The sequence below is a fragment of the Chamaea fasciata genome, unplaced genomic scaffold (assembly GCF_029207755.1).
Source record: "Chamaea fasciata isolate MVZ Bird 193981 ecotype frontalis unplaced genomic scaffold, bChaFas1.0.hap1 SCAF_143, whole genome shotgun sequence".
In the NCBI taxonomy this organism is placed as follows: Eukaryota; Metazoa; Chordata; class Aves; order Passeriformes; family Sylviidae; genus Chamaea; species Chamaea fasciata.
The window spans coordinates 81,796-104,265 of record NW_027094228.1 but is presented as its reverse complement, the minus strand read 5'-3'; the positions used below and the strand labels follow the sequence as shown (position 1 = coordinate 104,265).

General features: G+C 61.1%; 1 long non-coding RNA gene across 2 annotated transcripts; it reads left to right on the top strand.

The window, feature by feature from the left end:
* Window positions 1-14,805: 14,805 nt before the first annotated feature.
* Window positions 14,806-17,985, top strand: LOC136304679 (uncharacterized). Of its 2 annotated transcripts, none has more exons than XR_010724741.1 (4): window positions 14,806-14,828; window positions 15,018-16,069; window positions 16,228-17,207; window positions 17,652-17,985. It is a non-coding gene; the product is annotated as an uncharacterized lncRNA (long non-coding RNA). The 2 variants fall into 2 exon arrangements; XR_010724742.1 differs by lacking the exon at window positions 17,652-17,985 and having other exon boundaries at window positions 16,228-16,960; window positions 17,082-17,266.
* The last annotated feature ends 4,485 nt before the right edge of the window (window positions 17,986-22,470 follow it).

Genomic DNA, 22,470 nt, shown 5'->3' with positions numbered 1-22,470 from the left:
TCAATTTCCAGCTGCGGGGCCGCTCCGCACGGCTGCAGAGCTGCCCCTGCTCTTGGCCGCAAGATCTCTCCAGCTGCTGGGGCCTCTCCCTCCGCAAGGGGTCTTGGTGCCGGTGTCTGGAGCTGTTCATAGTAAAGAATTCTTCCAAAGCCGCGCTGGGGGCTTCCCCCGTTCCTCTGCCCGGCTGCGCTGGGGGCCCGGCCCGGCCCTGCGAGGCCTCCCGGGGCCGCCATGGGGGCGGCTTTAGCGGCAGGATGTCAGCAGCCGCTGGAGGCCCGATCCGGCCGGGACGGGGCGTTCTCTCCTCCCCTGCCCTGCCCGGGAGCCGCCGGGCCCGGCCCTGCCAAGGCTCCAGCAGCGGCCGGGCCCGGCCAGGCCGCACCAGGCCCGGGGCCACGCGGCGGAGCGGGGCCGACCCCGCCGGCACCTGGGGACCTCTGCCCAGGCGGGAAGGGAAGAGAACTTTCCCGGGATTCTTCTGATTTCAACCTGTGTGGCCACAGAGGCGTACCTAGCTCATTAATTGGTTCAATAGGTTGTCGATATTCAAAGCTAATTGCTGATTTGTTTTGCCAAAGCTATTCTTCAATCAATGCAAAACCAGCACAGGCATGTACTATAAGAGAATGAGTCATGGGTGAAACCAAGCAAAAGAACTCCCAGAACATGTAAACTCGAAAGTATTTTTGAAATATGCATAATCTTCTTGAATATGTATTCAATCAATACAATGAAAAGGTACACAAGAAGAATTGTTATAGAGAACTGTGCACCTTGGGCAGTTGCCCAGCACCCAGCACGCTGTTTGCAGTCCCTTTTCTACCTTATTAATATTTAAAGATAGTAAGGAGTGAGCCTTGTTTCTCACACAGTTTAATCAAAATGCTGAAGTTCAGGTACAGTAGAGGGAAAAGGGTCATGGGCCGGCCCAGCACTGGGTGAGGGAAGGACGAGCCCAGTGGGGTGCAGTGAAGAGGAAGAAGGGACCGCTGAGGGGAATCGATGTCCCCCAGCGCTGCCAGTGTCCCCAGTGTCACAGCCCACTCTCAAAGGTGTCATGGGGATCCTACTGTCCTCATGGGGTCCTGGCAGGTCTGCGTTGGTCACTTGTGGATCCCGAGGTGTGGCAGGACCAGGGGACACCAGTGGGGGCCCAGAGAGTGACACCAGTTGTGGGGACCTGAGTGGGGGGTGACACCTGGGGATGATGTTTCCGTGTCCCCCCTGTACTCACCCCCTGTCTGCTCAGTGCCCATGACGTGGGGGTCCAGCACTGCCCCCTCCCCTGGGGGGGTCCTGTGGGGATAAGAGGGGTCTGAGGGGTGTCTGGGGAGGGGCAAAGGAGAGTCCCAGCCAGAGCCCCCCACTCACCTGTCCTGGGGCTTCCTGGCAGCTGCAAGATTAAGGAGAGAGGGTGACCTTGGGGACCCCAGGACCACTGAACCTTCCTGGGAACACGGCAGCTCCAAACACCCACAGGACCCCTAATTTCCACTGAAGCCCTGATTCCCAACAGACACCTGATTCCCCCCCAGTCACTCCAAGCACCCCTGGAACCCCCCAAAACTTCTGCAGTGCCCCCACCACCCCTCAGTGTCTGTGACCCACTGTGCCCCAGAACCCCAAGCCAGGCAGAGAGAGGCACCCCCCAAACTCTCCCAGGCCACCAGAAAGATCCCTCAACATCCCTGCATGGCCCTTGAAGACGTCCCCAAACCATCCAGGTGTTCACAGTGGCACCCCAATGCTCCTCAAAGCCCACCCAGGGATGGCCCTGGAACACAACCAATTCTCAAATTCTCCAAATTCCCCCCAAATCCCCCAGGACCCCCAGCTGAAGTCACTGTGGGCTCAGGGGCCCTGGGTGCTGCCCCAGCTCTGCGCCCACTCTGGGGGCTTCCCCTCACTCCAGGACCCCCATCCCCCCCATTGTCACCCACCCCAGCGGTGCCAGCAGTGACAGCCCCCGATGACAGCCAGGAGCAGGAGCAGGAACAGGAGGGTCCTGCCGACATTCACAGCCACTGCTGGGGACAGAGGGGGACATATTGTAGTCACCCTGAACCCTGGGGATCCTGAACACCTCGGTGACCCCTTGTGACCCCACCTGTGACCCAGGGTGAGCCAGGGGTCACCTCCAGGGCCAGCTCAGGGCTGAGTGCCCGGAACACGCGGTGTCCGTCCTGTCCCAGCTGGTTGGTGGCCGCGCACTGGTAGGTGCCCGAATGTTCCACACTGACGTCCCCAAGCTCCAGGATGGGACCCCGGGCCACCTCCTGCCCGTTGTGCAGCCAGGTGAAGTTGACAGGGGCTGAGCCCACCTGCACCGAGCAGCGCAGGGTCACAGGGTCACCTGCGTGCACCTGGTGTGAAAGGGGACCGGGGGTGATGGTGACATTGGCCACGGGCACTGTGGGGACACAGACAGGGTGAGGCTGGGGGGAGGGGCTGGCAGCCAGCAAGAGGGACAGGGACACGGGGATGAGAGTTTCCTGCAGCATGCTCTGGGTGAGGCCACCCCCAGCCTGAGGGTCCCACTCACCCAGGACGGTGACATTCAGGGGGACACTCTCCTCTACGCTGTCCCCATCGCTGACCCGGCAGTGATACTGGCCACTGTCATTGTCCCCAACGCGGCGCAGCTCCAGGTTGGGGCCGGTGCCCAGCAGTGTCCCTGAGCCCCCACGGTGCCAGGTGAAGGACAGGGGACCTGTCCCCGCGGCCACCACACAGCTCAGCACCAGGCAGTCCCCCAGTGCCACCTGTCCCCCAGGGGGCTGTGCTGACACGGACACCCCCGAGAGCAGGACCTCTGTAGGAGAGGGGACAGCAAGGGTCAGTGAGGGACACCAGGGGACAGTGAGGAACACGGGGTAGGAGGGGGGGGTGGAGAGGGGCAGGGGAATCCCAGTGAATAAGAGGGGGGGGCAGAGCCTGGAAAGGAACCCTAAAGAACATGGGGGGGTTCAGGGAGGGGACACCTGGAGAAGGGGGGGGGGAACACAGGGAGGGTGTGGGGACCCAGGGAGGGGATGGTGTGACCTGGGGACCGTGGGGGCAGAGCAGGGAGGGGTGGGGTTGACTCAGAGATGGGCGAAGCGACCCAGTGAGGGATGTGTAGATGAGGAGGGAGACTCAAGCAGTGATGGGGGGACATAGGAAAAGTTTACAGGAAAGATGGGGGTGCCCACGTAAGGCTGGGGGATCCTGTGAGAGAGCCGGGAATGGATTCAAGACACGTAGCAGCGATGGGGGATCTCAGTAGTAATGGGGGTCTGCAGGCAGTGCTGGGGGTCCCCAACCAGGGGACCCAGGGAGGCTGTGGGGGTGAGGCTCACCGTGCACTGTCACTGTCACCGGCGCTGACTCCTGCCACCCCCGTGATACCCCGGAGTTCACCCAGACCCGGCAGCGGTAGCGGCCGCTGTGGTGCAGGTGCAGAGGGGACAGGGACAGCTCGGTCCTGGGGAGGGTCTTAATCAGCTCCTTGTTCCCACGGTAGAATCGCACCTCAGTGACCAACAGGTCCCACCGGCATCGGCAGCGCAGTTTCACCGTGTCCCCCTCCAGCAGTGGCCGTGCCGGCACCTGCAGCACCAAGGGGCCTATGGGACAGAGGGGTCCCATCACACTGGGGTGGTCTCGTTTTTGTGGGGACCCCATTGGGTCACAGCCAGAGCACCAGGGGTCCCCAATTCCACAAACAGGGTCCCCCCGCACTGGGATGCTCTGGGATGTCCCCGTGTGCAGGGGACAGGCTCAGGCCACACCAAGAAGTGACCCATGGAGCGGAGCCCACCCAGAGCCCTTGGGATGCCACAGGTGGTGGGTTGAGGACACCCAAATCCCCCTCACCGTCTGAGACAGTCACGGGGGGGCTGAGCCCACTGCCAGGTCTGTCACACTCGTAGCTGCCACTCTCGGTGGCAGTGAAGCGGTCGGGCCCCTCCAGCCACCAGCGCTGCCCGTCCTTGTACCAGGTGGTGGCACCGGCAGTCCCCGAGCCCTGGCAGGTCAGTGTCACCCGGTCCCACGGCACCGCCGGCCTCCAGGGGGGCTCCACCAGGAGCTGGGTGGTCTGGGCACCTGCGGGTGACAGAGGACACCAGCCTGCCAGGGCCACCATGGGGCTGGGGACAGCGGGGTGGGGACATGGCATCCCCTGGGGACTCACCAGCGAGGCCGAGGGTCTGGGCTGGAAGGGAGAAGGGACAGGGCTGGGTGGGGACAGCAGCACCTGGGGGACATGGTGTGGTGTCTGTCCCCAGACTGTCTGCAGTGGGAACACTGGTGTAGCACAGAGGTCTTGAGGACAGGGACACCTCGGTCACCCTGGGCTGAGGCAGGACATGGGGACACTGTGGACACCCCATTCTCCTCCAGGTCACCACCACCATCCTCACAGCCCTGGTCCCATCAGCAACATCCCCATGGCCCGTCATCCCATTCTAATGGAACTCATCCCCACAGCCCATCTGCATTGTACATGGCTCTTGTCCCTGGCCCTGCATCCCTGTGCCCCTGTCCCTGTCCCCACAACTGCTACAGCCCCAAGGTTCCTTTGCCACATCCTTGTCCCCACATCTCTATCCCCCTTTTCCTGTCCCCACATCCCATTTCCCCTCTTCTTGTCCCCCTTTTCCTGTCCCCACAACCACCCCACTCCTCTGCTCACACTGGGGTCCATGCCCATGCACTGGCTCTGCTGGCCTTGGGGACCTCAGGGGACCCCGCAGCCCCCCTGTGCCCCCTCCCCACTGGTCTCTGCCTCGCCAGGGCCCATCCCCGGGGTGTCAGGCCCGTGCCCGGGGCACTCACCCCACAGGAGCAGCGCCACCTTCCCGGCCATCCCCGTGTCCCCGGCCATGTGCACTGGCTGTCACTCACTGCCAGGGGTGGCTGTTGGCTGAGTGGCAGTTCTTTGGCAAAATGGGAAGGAAGTGAGGTCAGGTCTCATCCTCATGCGTAGGTGGCACTTGCTGGGGTCAGGTTGGCCACAAGCTGGTGACAGGCTGTGGGCAGGGTGGGGACAGGGTGGGGACAAGGCTGGGTGGCACAAGATGGGACAGGGGGTTCCAGGAGTGGGGGGCTTAATGGTTTTGGGGAGCCAAGGATGGGTGTCCAGGGGAATGGAGCTACTGAGGAGTGGGAGTCACCAGGGATGGGGGTGTCATGGGACTTGGGGTCCCCAGGGCTGGGGGACTCAGGGATGAGAGTCCCAGGGGAACATGGGCTCCAGGGACTTCGAGTCATGGGATGGGTGTACTAGGAATGGAGTGCAGGGGGAATGGGTCAGGCTCGTGGGAATGGGGATCTTCTGTGAGAATTCATGTCCTGGGGGAAGGGGGGTTGTAGGGCATGTCATTTGTGGAGAGGGTTCCTCTGAATGAGGGTCCTGGGCCATGGAGATCTTAGGGAATGTAAGTACTCGGGTGGGGGTTCCAGGGAGAGGGGACATAGGAAATGGAGGTCCTATGTTTGAGTTCCCATGGGAATGGGGGTCCAGGGATGGACAGTGGCCCGATGAGCCCATGGGTCACAGCTCCTTCAAGGGGTGTACCTCACCTTTTGGGTAGACCCAGGGACCTGCACTGACCCCCTCATATGTGTCTGGTTTGGGGGAGGCACGACAAGGCAATGCTGAGGGGCTAATCCCCAGTGATATTTTCCTCTCCACATTATCCATTTTCTTCCTCATTCCCCTCAATTTCACAACGCCCCAGTTCATGCCTTGATAACCCTGGGGGGGACCTGAGCAGGGAACGGGTTGGGAGAACCCCACCATGGGGGAAGCAGGGGTGAGGGGTCTGCAGGGAGGGGTGGGAGGCTGTGGGGGATGGGGGTGTCGGGCTGTGTCCCTCAACACTTTCACTTTCTCTCTCCTGCAGCAGAAGGAAGAGGCCGTTTGTGCTGAGTGTCACACGGGGGGTGGGTTCTGCCTCACAGGGGACACATGCTGGCCAAGGGGTCCTGTCCTGGGGGATGGCAGCTCCGGGAGGGGTCCAGACTTCTCCATTCTCACTCATCCCCTGCAGGATGTGAGCCAGCAAGAGCAGCTTGGGAATGGAGCCCCAGGCAGGAAGGAGCTCCCCAACTCCTCCTCCTTGAAGCCAGTGGCCATCCAAGTGTGGGGCCCAGCCATGGCCCAGCCCCAGTGCACAGGGATGGGCGTTGGCCAGCCCTGCTCTGGCCAGCCCCAGGTGGCAGCCACGACCTGAGGCTCCCCCCGCCCCCTTGGCTTTGATTCTGGCAGCTTTAGAGCGGCTGCAAAGGTGACAATTCTGTGGCAGGAAAAGGCCTGGCTGTGGTTTGCTGGGCCCTGCAAGAAGCACAAAAGCCAATGGGAGCCCAAGCAGTGGCTCTGCGAGGGCCTTGGATGGTTTTCAGAGCAGGGCTGGCTGCAAACCCCCCTGCAGGGGCAGCTGTGAGGGAAGCAGTCCGGAAATGCAGCAATTGATCATTTTGTCCCTCTCAGCAAGGGGCTGAGAGAGCCCCAGAAGTTCTGCAGATCCCACACCCATCTGCTCAACAACCTGACCGGGACCCTCCTTCCTGAACAAAACCTGCAGCCCTTTGGAACCTCCCAGAAAGAATGTTTGTGTTCTGGATGTGGACACCAGAAGAGGGAAAAGTGTGGAAATACTGAGCAGGGGCTCCAGCTGTGGATCTGGTGAACAGGGGTGTCCCAGCAGGAGCAGGGAGTGCCCAGGCAGGGGAATTCAGGGCAGGGTGGAGTGCATTTCCCAGGGAAGCAGACCCTGAGGGACACACGGGCATTTCCACGGATTCCTGTGCTCTGTTCCAAGGATGGACAGAGTTTCTCCCCTGTTGGGAGCAGAAGCCATGGGAAGTAAATCAAGTTTCAGGGTGGGAAGGAGGAAAATGGGCAGAGTTCCTAAATGTGGCCCAACCAAAGCCTTCCCTGTGGGCTGGGTTGCTACCCGCAGGCCGGGAATAATCCCATGGACCTGCTGGACACTCAGGGAGATTCCACACTCCGTGTTATCCACAAGCAAACGCTGCTCTGGGATGCACCAATGGGCTCCTAAAGGGAACCAGAAAGTCTCGTTTCTCTGTGATTTGTTTATGTTTTTATTGTGACTTGTTGGGAGGACAACAATTAAAAGTATTCTGTCAGCCAGATCGTTTTCTACATTTTCAGCGTGATTTTGCTGATTTTTTTTTCACTGGGATAAAAATGCTGTGGGGAAACATTTTTGCCTTTATTTCCTGCATGTCTAATTTTGTCTCAACCAACTGGGCGTCTGGTAATTAGAGCAAATTCACCTCCATCTCTGAATTCCCTCTAGACATGGAGACCCCCATTCCCTCGGACCCCCATTCTCAAGAACACCCATTTTTGGCTCTCCACAACCCCTAAGACCCCCACTCCTGGGAACACCATCCCCCACTTAGCCGCCAGACCATCCCATAATGTCCCCAGCCTGTCCCCTGCTGTGTCTCCACCTTTCCCCCACCCTGCCCCCACCAACACGTGGGGATGAGGTGCGACCTTTCTCTTCATCCGAAGAGCCGCCACACAGGGGACCGGTGGCCACAGCAGCGAGTGACAGCCAGTGCACATGGCCGGGGACACGGGGATGGCCGGGAAGGTGGCGCTGCTCCTGTGGGGTGAGTGCCCCGGGCACGGGCCTGACACCCCGGGGATGGGCCCTGGTGGGGCAGAGACCGGTGGGGAGGGGGCACAGGGGGGCTGCGGGGTCCCCTGAGGTCCTCAAGGCAGGGACAGGGGAACAGGGATGCAGGGACAGGGACAAGGGTCACATACCATGGGGATGGGGCATGAAGACAGGTGCCATTAGAATGGGATCATGGGCACAGGGCAATGACGATGTGGCTGTTGGGACAGGAGCTGTGAGGATGGTGGTGGTGTCCTGGATGAGCATGGGGTGTCCACAGTGTCCCCATGTCCTGCCTCAGCCCAGGGTGACTGAGGTGTGTCTTACCTCAACACCTCTGTGCTACACCAGTGTTCCTTTGGGGAGTCTGCAGTGAGACACCGCACCGGATTCCCCAGGTGCTGCTGTCCCTGCAGGGCCCCCTCCATCCAGCCCTTGTCCCTTCTCCCTTCCAGCCCAGACCCTCGGCCTCGCTGGTGAGTCCTCGGCAGATGCCATGTCTCCACCCCACTGTCCCCAGACCCGTGGTGGCCCTGGCAGGCTGGTGTCCCCTGTCACCCACAGGTGCCCAGACCACTGAGATCCTGGTGGAGCCTCCCTGGACACCAGCAGTGCTGTGGGACCAGGTGACACTGACCTGCCAGGGCTCAGGGACTGCCGGTGCCACCACCTGGTACAAGGATGGGCAGCGTTGGGGACATCAGAGATCCGGACACTTCACTGCCACCGAGAGTGGCAGCTACGAGTGTGACAGACCCGGCAGTGGGCGCAGCCCTCCCTTTAGAGTCTTAAATGGTGAGGGGGGTTTCAGGGTCTCCAGCCTGGCACCTGCACAGTCCCCGAGGGCTCTGGGTGGGCTCTGCTCTATGGGTCACCTCCTGGTGTGACCAGAGTCCGTCCCCTGCACACGGGGACATCCCAGAGCATCCCAGTCTGAGGGTACTCTTCCCTTGCAATGGGTGGCCCCTGATGCCCCCCAGTGTCATCAGGACTCTTCAGATGCCCCTGGTGTGACAGGACCCCTCTGTCCGCCAGACTGGCTGGTGCTGCAGGTGCTGGCCCGGCCGCTGCTGGAGGGGGACACGGTGACACTGCGCTGCCGGAGCTACCAGGAAAAATCGCTCACCAATGTGCACTTCTTCCGTGAAGGGAAGGATCTGGGAGGGCCCCATGACAGGACCGAAATGTCCCTGTCCCCCCTGCAGCTGCACCACAGCGGCCGCTACCGCTGCAGTGGCTGGGTGGGGGCTATAATTCCACAGTGGAGGGAGTCGCAGCTGGTGACAGTGACAGTGCGCAGTGAGTGCAGGAATGGGGACAGGCAACCCTGACATCCTCCGAGGGCTTCCCCCCTCTACCTGCATCCTTCATCCTTCCCTTCACTCCTCCCTGCGTCACCCAAAATTTCCCAAGTGCCTCCTTGTCACCCCATGACTGTCCGGTTCCCTCTCCACATCCCTCATCCCTCTCTCTGTCCCCCCAACCCTCCCTGGGATCCCACACCCCTTCCAAGTTCCCCGCTCAACCCTCTGGTTGCACTTCCGTCCCTGGGTCCACCCACCCCTCTCCAAACCCCACATAATTCCCTGAGTCTCCTCAGTCTCTTGTGTAGTCCCCCATCCCTGCCTGGCTCTCTCCACCTTTCCATGGGGTCATTCCATGGTCACCAGATCCCAACGCACCTCTCAGGGTCCACTTCTCCCTGGGGTCCTCTGTGCTCCCCTCCAATCCCCCCTCCTTCCCGTCTTGTGTCCTCCACCCATCATGGCAAGATCATCTTACCTGTGTCTCCCCGCAGAGGTCCCCGTCTCGGGGGTGTTTGTGTCAGTGTGGCCCCCCGGGGGACAGGTGGCACTGGGGGACCGCCTGGTGCTGAGCTGTGCCATGGCCATGGGGACAGGTGCCCGGTCCTTCACCTGGCACCTGGGGGGCTCTGGGACACCGCTGGGCACCGGCCCCCACCTGGAGCTGCGCCATGTTGCGGACAATGACAGCGGCCAATACCAGTGCCGGGTCAGTGATGGGGACAGCATGGCCGAGAGTGTCCCCCTGAATGTCACCGTCCTTGGTGAGTGTGACCCTCGGGCTGGGGGTGGCCTCACCCACAGCATGCTCCAGGAAACTCATCCCCATGTCCCTGTTCCTCTTGCTGGCTGCCAGCCCCTCCCCCCACCCTCACCCTGTCTGTGTCCCCGCAGTGCCCGTGGCCAATGCCACCATCACCCCCGGTCCCCTGTCACACCAGGTGCACGCAGGTGACCCCGTGACCCTGCGCTGCTCGGTGCAGGTGGGCTCAGCCCCTGTCAACTTCACCTGGCTGCACAATGGCCAGGAGGTGGCCCGGGGTCCCGTCCTGGAGCTTGGGGACATCAATGTGGGACATTCGGGCACCTACCAGTGCGTGGCCACCAACCAGCTGGGACAGGACGGACACCGTGTATTCCGGGCACTCAGCCACAAGCTGGCCCTGGAGGTGACCCCTGGCACACCCTGGGTCACAGGTGGGCTCACACAGCATCACCCTGGTGGTCTGACACCCCCGGGTTGTCGGTGACCTCAGTTTTCCCCCACTCTCTCTCTGGCAGTGACAGAAAGGGAACAGGAAACAGGAGGGGTCACCTGAGGTCACAATGGTTGCAGGACCCCTGGGGTGATGGGTGACCCCTCTGTGTTCCCCTTTGTCCCCAGCAGTGGCTGCAGGAGTCAGTGGTTCCCTGTTGTTCCTGGTCCTGCTCCTGGGTGTCATCATGGCCTGGCACTGGTGGCACCGCATTGGTGGGTGACCATGGGGGGAACGGGGTTCCCCGAGAGGGGTGGGAAGCACCCAGACTGAAGGGGTGATAGGGTGGTACCCACAGCTCCTGACTTGGGTTGTGCTGAGCCCCCAGTGTCGTTGGCTGAGTGTCCTGGGCGATTTGGGCAGGTGTGGGAGGGTCACACAGCGATGTTGGGTTTTCTTTTGGGGTCCTGGGGGATTTTTGAGGGTCTCCCTCCCTGCTGCGCTTGGGGTTCTGGGTGCTCAGGGCACCGGTTCAGGGGTTCTGGGGGGCTCTAGAGATGCTCAGAGGTCCTGGGGGAATTGAGGGTCTGGTGGTGGTTCAGGATTCCCACGGGTGGTCAGGGCCCTGGGGATCCCACAGTCACCCCTTCCCTCTCCTTTGCAGCCACCAGGAAGAAGCAGGAAAGGTGAGTGGGGGGCTCCATTCACAACCTCTCTTCTACTCTCACACCCTGAACCCTCCATGTGCTCCCAAAACCCCTCCATCCCCACAGGGCACATCCACAGCCCCTGGCCCCCCCAGAGGAGGAGGAGGTTCTGTACACCCATGTTGTGAAAACCGTGCGGGCAGGGGGTGAGTACGGGGACAGGGAAATACAGGGACACGTCACCCGCTGGGGTCACCCCCAGCCGGGTCCCCCCAGCCAGTGTCTCTCACAGGGCTCCCCAGTGCTGCCCCGCCCAAGGACACCACGGTGACCTATGCAGAGCTGCCAGGACCCCATGGACGACCACAGGATACCAGCAACATCTATGAGAGTGTGCCGTGACACTGAGGAAACTGGGGGGCACTGGGGGACACCGGGGATCCCCTCACCCTGGGCTTCTGTGGTTGCCATCCAGCCTGAGGTGGTGGTCAGGAGAAGGGGCTGGTGCACAGAGCACCCAGTGCTCCCCATTCCATCTCCCAGTACCACCACGGCTTCCCCATTCCCCCTCCCATTGTTCCCAGTACACCCAGGGGCTCCCCCTTTCCCTTCCCAGTACTCCCATAGTCCCAGTGGCGGCACATTCCCCCTCCCAGTGCAAGGAGGGCACACGGTCGGTTTCGATACACTTCAGCCCAAAATGCAGCTTTTTGGTTAAACTGGCACAAGTGGTGTTTGTTCAGCCCTGTTGGGCTTTAGGAATGGAATTCTCCAGTTCTGGCTTCCACTAAACAACCAGGGGCCTGGGGAGCCCCGAGGGTGGAGGGCCCGAAACGGCCGAGGGGAGACCCCGGCAGGGCGGGGGAGCAGAGACCCTGGGCTGGGCTCTGCGGAAAGGAGGGACCGGCACGGTGGTCCCAGAGCACGGGGAAGGGGCCCGGCTGCCATGGCGCTGCGAGTGCCGGGACTGTCACGGCGCGCATGAACCGACTGTGAGAGCGTGTCCCAAGCCACTGTCGCCATGTGTCGGGACAGCCCGTGGCCAGGGTGATGCCCCCACAGCTTTGGGCACTCGGAATGGGTGGGGCAGGGGCGGGGCAGAGCCCTGTCCATTCCCCGTGCCCTGTGCAGGTGAGGAGGGCAGGGATGGAGCAGCTTTGGGGACACCTGGAATCGATAGAAGGTCATTCCACAGAGCCACACCATGACTGTGGGTAGAGCCCCGGCTCAACATTTCCACACTTTTCCCTCTGGTCTGGTGTCCACATCCAGAACCCAAATATTCTTTCCATGAGGTTCCAAAGGGCTGCAGGTTTTGTTCAGGAAGGAGGGTCCCGGTCAGGTTGTTGAGCAGATGGGTGTGGGATCTGCAGAACTTCTGGGGCTCTCTCAGCCCCTTGCTGAGAGGGACAAAATGATCAATTGCTGCATTTCCGGACTGCTTCCCTCACAGCTGCCCCTGCAGGGGGGTTTGCAGCCAGCCCTGCTCTGAAAACCATCCAAGGCCCTCGCAGAGCCACTGCTTGGGCTCCCATTGGCTTTTGTGCTTCTTGCAGGGCCCAGCAAACCACAGCCAGGCCTTTTCCTGCCACAGAATTGTCACCTTTGCAGCCGCTCTAAAGCTGCCAGAATCAAAGCCAAGGGGGCGGGGGGAGCCTCAGGTCGTGGCTGCCACCTGGGGCTGGCCAGAGCAGGGCTGGCCAATGCCCATCCCTGTGCACTGGGGCTGGGCCATGGCTGGGCCCCGCACGTGGATGGCCACTGGCTTCAAGGAGGAGGAGTTGGGGAGCTCCTTCCTGCCTGGGGCTCCATTCCCGAGCTGCTCTTGCCGGCTCACATCCTGCAGGGGACGAGTGAGAATGGAGGAGTCTGGAACCCTCCCGGAGCTGCCATCCCCCAGGACAGGACCCCCTGGCTGTGCCCCCCAGGAGAGAACCCGCCCCCCCATTTCACAGTCACTGCCCATCCCTGGGTCCCCCGTTCCCCTGGGAACTAAACCGTGGCGTCCTCATTCCTTATGTTCCCCCTCCCGTGCAGCCCCATCTCAGGATTGCCATTTCACCAGGATCTCCGTGGCCCCAGAGCCCCATTCCCAAGGAACCCTCTCCACAAATTCCATCCCCTACAATGTCCCTTCCCCCAGGACCTGGATTCTCTCAGGACCCCTCATTCCCACAGGACCCTCCATTCCCCCTGCACTCCATCCCTGGCACACCCATCCCATCACCCCAAATCCCTGGAGCCCACGCTCTCCTGGGACTCCCTGCACTGAGTCCCCCGAGCCCTGGGGTCCCCCATTCCCATGGCACCCCTCTCCTGAGTGACTCCCCCTCCTCAGGACTCCCATTGCCCTGGATGCCCGTCCCTGGTTCCCCAAACCCCCTGAGCCCCCCACTCCTGAGAACCCCCTGTCCCACCTTGTGCCACCCAGCTTTGTCCCCAGCCTGCCCACAGCCTGTGGTCACTCTGCCACCAGCAAAGGCCACAGCCATGTTGGGGACGCGGCCTGATGTCACTTCCTTCCCCATTCTTCGGAAGAGCCACCACCCAGGGGACCGGTGGCCACAGCAGCGAGTGACAGCCAGCCTGGATGGCCGGGGACACGGGGATGGCCGGGAAGGTGGCGCTGCTCCTGTGGGGTGAGTGCCCCGGGCACGGGCCTGACACCCCGGGGATGGGCCCTGGTGAGGCAGAGACCAGTGTGGAAGGGGCACAGGGGGCTGTGGGGTCCCCTGAGGTCCCCAAGGCCAGCAGAGCCAGTGCATGGGATGACCAGGGTCATGGGCTGGCAATGGGGACAGGAGAAGGGGGACAGGACAGGAGGGACTGGAATGTGGGGAGAGGAATTATGGGGCTGGTGCAGCTGTGAGGACAGGGACTGGGAAACAGGGATGCAGGGACAGGGACAAGGGGACAAGCACCATGCAGATGGACCATGGGGACAGAGGCTGTGGGACTGGGGGGGTGACCTGTGCCAGAACGGGCTCCCCATGTCTGGGGTGTCCTTAGTGTCCCCATGTCCTGCCTGAGATGGGGTGGCTGCAGTTCCCCGATCTCCGAGACATCTATGCCACACCAGTGTCCCCATGGGGACAGTTCAGGGACAGCCCCCACACCCTGTGCCCCCATACCTGTCTCCATGGGGCCACCCCACCCAGCCCTGTCCCTTCTCCCTTCCAGCCCAGAGCCTCGGCCTCGCTGGTGAGTCCTCAGGGGATGCCATGTCCCCACCCTGCTGTCCCCAGCCCCGTGGTGGCTCTGGCAGGCTGGTGTCCCCTGTCACCCGCAGGTGCCCAGACCACCCAGCTCCTGGTGGAGCCCCCCTGGAGGCCGGCGGTGCTGTGGGACCGGGTGACACTGACCTGTCAGGGCTCGGGGACTGCCAGTGCCACCACCTGGTACAAGGATGGGCGGAGCTGGTGGCCGAACGGACCTGAAAATGTCAGTGTCACCTATTCTGGCACCTACCGCTGTTACAGACCTGGCAGTGGGCTCAGCCCCCCCGTGACAGTCTCAAATGGTGAGGGGGCTTTGGGTGTCCTCAGCGTGGCACCTGTGGGACCCCGAGGGCTCTGAGTGCGCCCTGCTCCATGGGTCACCTCCTGGTGTGACCAGAGCTCGTCCCCTGCACACAGGGACATCCCAGAGCATCCCAGTGCAGGGGGACCCTGTTTGTGGAATTGGGGACCCCTGGTGCTCTGGCTGTGACCCAATGGTGGGTCCCCATGAAAATGGGACCCCTGTGGTGTGACAGGACCCTCGTGTCCCCCAGACTGGCTGGTGCTACCGGTGCCGGTGCAGATGCAGCTGTAGCGGGGGACACAGTGACACTGCGCTGCCGATGGCGGCAGGGCCTGTCAGTCACCGAGGTGCGATTCTACCGTGGGGACGAGGAGGTGAGGATGTCCCTCAATGGCACCGAGCTCTCCCTGTCCCCTCTGCAGCTGAGCCACAGTGGCCACTACCGCTGCCGGGGCTGGGTGTCCTCTGACGTATCATCAGCGTTGCAGGAGTCGGCGCCACTGACAGTGACAGTGCACGGTGAGCCTCACCCCCACAGCCTCCCCGGGTCCCCTGGTTGGGGACACTCAGCCCCGTCTGGGGACCCCCAGCCCTGCCTGCAGTCCCCCATTACTGCCCAGACCCCCCATCCCTGCCGCGGGTCCCTCATCCATCCCCGGGTCTCTCACAGGGCTGTCAGATCAGTGGTGGCCACACTTGTATCAGCAGGTTCCGAGCACTCAGAACCAGCGCTGGCGGAGGCAGCCATGCGCCGCGCACCGCGCTTTTCCAGGGCCAGACGCCTCTGGCGGCAGGGGCGGCCCGGCGGTGCAGAGGAGCCGTGGGGGCCGCCGTGGGTAGCGGCGAGCGGGGAGCGGGTTGCGGCGAACGGGGACCCGGCACAGGAACTCCCGGCAGTCACCAACCCAGCGGAACTGACCCAGTGGGATGGGATTCACCAGACCACAGGAGAGTTGTTTATTTGCTTTTGTTTTCCAGGGAGAAAGAATGGTCTGTTTTTCTCTTTTTTTCCTCTCGTTTCCTTTCTTTCCTTTTTTCCCCTTTCCTTCTCCTTCTGGCTGATTGGGAAGGTGGGCCTTGTCAGGTGAGCCTGTAGTTGGCTGGTTGGGAAGGCGGGCCTTGTTCAGAGGGCCTGTGATTGGCTGGTTGGGAAGGCAGGTTTTGTTGGGAAGTGCTGTGGTTGGCTAGTTGGGAAGGTGAGTCTTCTGGAGATGATTGTGATTGGCTGGTTGGGAAGGTCTGTTGTTGGCTGGTTGGGAAGGTGGGTCTTGTGGAGAAGATTGTGATTGGCTGATTGGGAAGGCCTGTGGTTGGCTGGTTGGGAAGGTGTGTTTTTTCAGGAGACCTGTGACTGGCTGTCAGAAGAGGACTGGGAGCAAATAGAGAATCCCCAAGGAGAAAAGAAGGAATTGAAGAGATATCAACACACATACCCCCCAAACAGTCCCCTGGGCAGTAGGCAAACCCAGTGGAGATGAAACCTGAACACCAGGAGTTAAAATAAGGTGTTGGGGCTTGGTTTCTTTTTCTTTCATTTTCTTTCCTTGTTACCTGTGAGACTTTTTCTCCCACTGAGTTGCTAAGAAGCACTGATGGCTGCGTGCTTGAGATGGCAGGGATGGGAAAACTCTCGGCAGGGATGGGAAACTCTCATTCACTTGATCTGCGCCTTTGGATGGTGACGGTGGAGCGGCTGCTTGGGGAAAGGAATTCACTGCTGCTGCAGATGCCCGGCTCAGTCCTGTTTCTTCTGGTGTGGGGTGAGCCTCTGCTCCTGGGCCCAGCCATGGAACTGGGATCTTGTTATTGCCTGCCTCACTAAAAGTAGGGCCTGTCGCTGTGCTGGGAGCAGGGTCACTGTTGTCCCTCCTCCTGCTGTTTCTTCAGCACTGCTCTGAGTCTTTTCACTACTCTGTAGCCCACAACCCCTGCCTGCTGAGACATCCTGCATCTTCAGCCACAGCTTGGGAGTTCCTGATCCATCCCTTCCATTCCTTCAGCCTCAGCTCTGGAGTTTCTGATCTATCCCTTCCATCCCTTCCTATCTGGGACAGAGCCACCATGACTGTGCGCTCCCTGAGCCCGCCTTACAGCGCCCCCTGCAGCCGCGGAGGGATCACCGCACCTGCCCCGCCCACCGGGAGCCACTAGCGCCCCTGCTGGCTGTGCCCGGAACTGCACCAAAGGGGAAAGTGCCGCGCTCAGGGAAGCTGTTACGGGCTTCCTGGTTCTGTTTATTATTAATGCTGTGGTTGTTGCTGGTTGTTTGCCTTGTTATACATACTAGTAAAGATCTGTTATCCCTATCCCCATATCTTTGCCTGAGAGCTCCTTAATTTTTCATAATTATAATAACTAGGAGGGAGGAGGTTTGCATTCCCCATTCCAAGGGACGCCCTGCTCTCCCCAGAAGACACCTGTCTTTCAAACTAAGACATACTGGCAGCCAAAAATTGACGAATTCTGTTCCTAAAGCCTGACAGAGCTGAGCAAAGAAAAACATTTGTGTCCGTTTAACCAAAAAAGCTGCATTTTTGTTCCAGGAGCAGGAAACCAGGTCCTGTGCTGTGGCCCTGGTTGGTGCCTGAGATGTTTTGGTTTCCTGAAATTCCTTTCCCAGGGAATTTTCTGTAAACAAGAGACATCTTTTGGTATGGGCAAATTGTTTGCGTTTCTTTCCCTAGGAGGGACTTCTTCTTGACGTCCCTCTACTCTGACCAATGTGATTGAGGAGGTTTGTCTTTGTTTCATGAATCCAATTGGTCTGCATAGAATAGCATAAGAAGGGAGACACATCCCAAGAATAAAGGAGTAATTTTCGGCCTTCTCAAGTCAGAGTCTTTGTGTTCTGGTGCACAACAGCGTCACTGTGCTCCTTTGGAAATGGGATGGGCAATGGTAAGCCACGTAGTGTACTGGGAACATTGGGAAGCGGATTGCAGGGCCACGGGGAGCGTGGGGGTTGAGAGGACTCTATCTGATTTTCATTTCTGTCTCAACACACGCTATACATGAGCAAATAAAAGCAGTTAACCGTGACACAAAAGCAGCGATTTTGCTCAGGGTCTCTTGGGGGGATCAGGGGCTTGCTTGGAGGTTCAGCTTGGTCCTCCTCTCTGCCTCGACTTTTCCTCCCGGTGGTCCTTCTCTGTCTGCAGCTGTTCTTCCCTGCTTTGCTGCTTCTACGAGGCAGCTCATTCCTGCGACGACCTGGTGCTCTACCGCTTCCCCAACCTGGTGCTCCTCTGCTTCCCCAACACGGTGCTCCACAGCTTCCCCAGCGGAGCAGAGGCTGCCTGCACACACCTGCCATCTCTGCCATTTTGCCCGTGTTCCCCGCAGCAACGAGCCTGCTGCACCCCAGAACCTGCCCGTAGCAGCCAGCCCAAAGCCACCCGTGCCACGGCACTAGCCCACAGCCAGCACACAGCCATGACTCAGCGTTGCCAGAGACATGCAGGTTCCGCCACTTGGAAATCCCACCCAGCCACTGACAAAAGCCACGAGGGCTCACCACACACACACTCCATCTGCCGAGCTGATGCCAAAAGTGCGCCCGGGGTTCTTGTGGTAATGCTGTCCCTGTCTTCTGTTTCTCTCTCTGTCTCTTTCCCTCTCTATTCTCTCTTCTATCCCCCTCCCATAAGAACACTTAGCCTCCTTTATCAATAAACAGTTCTCAGATATAATATTGCCGCATTTGTGCTTCATTTTAATCTGAGAAATTGATCAGAAAGAATCCGCCCCGACTGCCCCTTTTACAGTGAGATGGGACAGGGAGAGTGGGAGGGGGAATGTGGAACCCCTGGGTGTGCTGCCAGCACTGTGGGGAGAGAATGGGGAAGCCACTGAGGGTACTTGGAGCATTTGGATGGGGGTTGGGGAGGGGATGGGGGAGCCCCTGGGGGCACTGGGAGAGGAAATGAGGAGCACAGGGTGCCCTTTGTAGCCTCCCCCTGACCCATGACCACCTCCCTTGGAAGGATGGGCAACCACAGGAGCCATGGAGGGAGCACCTCCAGTGTCACCCAGTGCCTCCCGCTTCCCAGAGTGTCACAACGGTTGTTAGAGAGTGTCATAGATGTCACTGGGCTCCCATGGTTGCCCGTGTGGCCCCTGCAGCTGCATGTAGGTCGCCTGAGGATCCTCCCTGGGGGATGCCAGGGGCTCCGGGGGGGCCCTGTGGGAAGAAGGGAGTGTGTGGAAGGGGATGAAAGGTTCTGGTGGTTTGGGTAAAAGATGCATCATGCCTGGAGCCTGCACTCACCTTTCCTGGTGCTTACTGGTATCTGCAAAGGAAAACTGAAGTGGTAACTTTGGAGTCCCAATAGGCCCCCATCCACCCACAGGAATCCTGAACGACCCCCAGGCCTTCAATTCTCCCCCAGGTCCCCCCAGTATCCCTGATGGCCCCCAGAACCCCTGAATCACCACAGTGCTCTGGACCACCTGAGATCCCAGAACCCAGAGCCTGGCAGGGAGGGGAACTTTCCAAATTCCCGCAGGATCACTGAGAGAACCCCCAACATGCCTGCAAGGCCCTCCAACACCACCCCAAATCCTTGAGGACGCTGAGCAAAAGACCTGAGCACTCAGCGCTGCCCAAGTCATTGACTGTTGGTGCCACCAATCACCCTCACATTCCAGGTGACCTCCCACCACCCCAGGGCCCCTGTTGCCCCCATTGTCACCCACCCACGTTGTTCCACCGATGCCAGCCCACAGCTGCAACAATGAGCACGACCAAGGACAGGACGGAACAAGCAACCACTGTGGCCAATGCTGGGGACAGAGGGGGACGCACTGGGGACACTCTGAACCCCGGGGGTCCTGAACACCCCGGTGACCCCGTGTGACGCCACCTCTGCTCCAGTGTCCACGTGGTGACACCTTCAGGGCCAGCTCAGGGCTGAGTGCTCGGAACACGCGGTGCCCGTCCTGTCCCAGCTGGTTGGTGGCCACGCACTGGTAGGTGCCCGAATGTCCCACACTGATGTTCCCAAGATCCAGGACAGGACCCCGGGCCAGCTCCTGGCCATTGTGCAGCCAGGTGAAGTTGACAGGGGCTGAGCCCACCTGCACCGAGCAGCGCAGGGTCACGGGGTCACCTGTGTGCACCTGGTGTGACAGGGGACCGAGGGTGATGGTGGCATTGGCCACGGGCACTGCAGGGACACAGACAGGGTGAGGGTGGGGGGAGGGGCTGGCAGCCAGCAAGAGGGACAGGGACACGGGGATGAGAGTTTCCTGGAGCATGCTGTGGGTGAGGCCACCCCCAGCCTGAGGGTCCCGCTTAGCCAGGACGGTGACATTCAGGGGGACACTCTCAGCCACACTGTCCCCATCGCTGACCCGGCACTGGTATTGGCCGCTGTCATTGTCCCCAACATGGCGCAGCTCCAGGTGGGGGCCAGTGCCCAGCGGTGTCTCAGAGCCCCCCCGGTGCCAGGTGAAGGACCGGGGACCTGTCCCCATGTCCACCGCACAGCTCAGCACCAGGCGGTCCCCCAGTGCCACCTGTCCCCCGGGGGGCCGCACTGACACGAACACCCCCGAGACGGGGACCCCTGCGGGGAGACACAGGTAAGATGATCTTGCCATGATGGGTGGAGGACACAAGATGGGAAGGAGGGGGGATTGGAGGGGAGCACAGAGGACCCCAGGGAGAAGTGGACCCTGGGAGGTGCATTGGGATCTGGTGACCATGGAGTGACCCCATGGAAAGGTGGAGAGAGCCAGGCAGGGATGGGGGACTACACAAGAGACTGAGGAGACTCAGGGAATGATGTGGGGTTTGGAGAGGGGTGGGTGGACCCAGGGACGGAAGTGCAACCAGAGGGTTGAGCGGGGACCTTGGAAGGGGTGTGAGATGCCAGGGAGGGGTGGGGGGACAGAGAGAGGGATGAGGGATGTGAAGAGGGAACCGGGCAGTCATGGGGGAACAAGGAGGTACTTGGGAAATTTTGGGTGATGCAGGGAGGAATAAAGGCAGGGATGAAGGATGCAGGCAGTGATGGGGAAACCCTCGGAGGATGTCAGGGTTGCCTGTCCCCATTCCTGTACTCACTGCGCACTGTCACTGTCACCAGCTGCGACTCCCTCCACTCTGGCACTACAGCCCCCACCCTGCCCCTGCAGCGGTAGCGGCCGCTATGGTGCAGCTGCAGGGGGGACAGGGACAGCTCGGTCCTGTCATGGGGCCCTCCCAGATCCTTCCCTTCATGGAAGAAGTGCACGTTGGTGAGCGATTTGTCCTGGTAGCTCCGGCAGCGCAGTGTAACCGTGTCCCCCTCCAGCAGCGGCCACGCCGGCACCTGCAGCACCAGCCAGTCTGGGGGACAGAGGGGTCCTGTCACACCAGGGGCATCTGAAGAGTCCTGATGACACTGGGGGGCATCAGGGGCCACCCACTGCAAGGGAAGAGTCCCCTCAGACTGGGATGCTCTGGGATGTCCCCATGTGCAGGGGACGGGCTCTGGTCACACCAGGAGGTGACCCATAGAGCAGAGCCCACCCAGAGCCCTCGGGGACTGTGCAGGTGCCAGGCTGGAGACCCTGAAACCCCCCTCACCATTTAAGACTGTCACGGGGGGCTGCGCCCACTGCCACGTCTGTAACAGCGGTAGGTGCCACTCTTTGTGACATTGAAGTGGCCGCGTCCCTCCTGCCGCCAGCTCCACTCATCCATGTACCAAGTGGTGGCACCGGTGGTCCCCGACCCCTGACAGGTCAGTGTCACCTGGTCCCACAGCACTGCCGGAATCCAGGGAGGCTCCACCAGGAGCTGGGTGGTCTGGGCACCTGCGGGTGACAGGGGACACCAGCCTGCCAGGGCCACCATGGGGCTGGGGACAGCAGGGTGGGGACATGGCATCCCCTGAGGACTCACCAGCGAGGCCGAGGGTCTGGGCTGGAAGGGAGAAGGGACAGGGCTGGGTGGGGGTGGCACCATGGGGAGACAGGTGACGGGTCACAGGGTGTGAAGCTGTCCCTGAACTGTCCCCATGGGGACACTGGTGTGGCACAGATGTCTCGGAGATCGGGGAACTGCAGCCACCCCATCTCAGGCAGGACATGGGGACACTAAGGACACCCCAGACATGGGGAGCCCGTTCTGGCACAGGTCACTCCCCCAGTCCCATGGCCTCTGTCCCCATGGTCCATCTGCATGGTGCTTGTCCCCTTGTCCCTGTCCCTGCATCCCTGTTTCCCTGTCCCTGTCCTCACAGCCGCACCAGCCCCATAATTCCTCTCCCCACATTCTGGCCCCTCCAGTCCTGTCCCCCTTCTCCTGCCCCACCGGCATCCCACAACGCTGATTACCTAATTGCACTGGCTTTGCTGGCACTGGGGACCTCAGGGGACCCCACAGCCCCCCTGTGCCCCCTCCCCACCGGTCTCTGCCTCACCAGGGCCCATCCCCGGGGTGTCAGGCCCGTGTCCGGGTCACTCACCACACAGGAGCAGCGCCACCTTCCCGGCCATCCCCGTGTCCCTGGCCATCCAGGCTGGCGGTCGCACACTGACAGTGGCGGCCGTCCCCTGGGTGGTGGCTCTTCGGCCAGGATGGAAGGAAGGGTGGTCAGGTCTCATCCTCATGCGTAGGTGGCACCTGGTGGGGGCAGGGTGGCCACAAACTGGGGACAGGATGTGGGCAGGCTGGGGACAAGGCTGGGTGGCACATGGTGGGACATTGGGTTCTCAGGAGTGGGGGGCTCAGGGGTTTGGGGAGCCAGGGATGGGTGTCCAGGGGAATGGGGGTCCCAGGGATGGGGGGACTCAGGGCTGGGAGTCCCAGAAGAATGTTGGCTCCAGGGATTTGGGGTCATAGGATGGGGGTCCTAGGGATGAGGGTGCCGGGGGAATGGGGGATTATGTGGGAATGTGAGGGTCCTGGGAGAAACAAATCCATGGGTGAAGAGGGATTGTAGGGGACGGAATTTGGGGGAGACTGTTCCTTGGGAATGGGGGTCCTGGGCCATGGAGATATTGGAGAATGGCAGTCCTGGGATGGGGGTCCCAGGGAGGTGGAACATAAAGAATGGGGGTCTGTTGGTTGGGTTCCCAGGGGAATGGGGGCCCAGGGATGCGCACTGGCTGGTTGGGTCCATGGGTTGCAGCTCCTTTCCTGGCTACCTCAGATCTTGGGGTGACCCAGAGC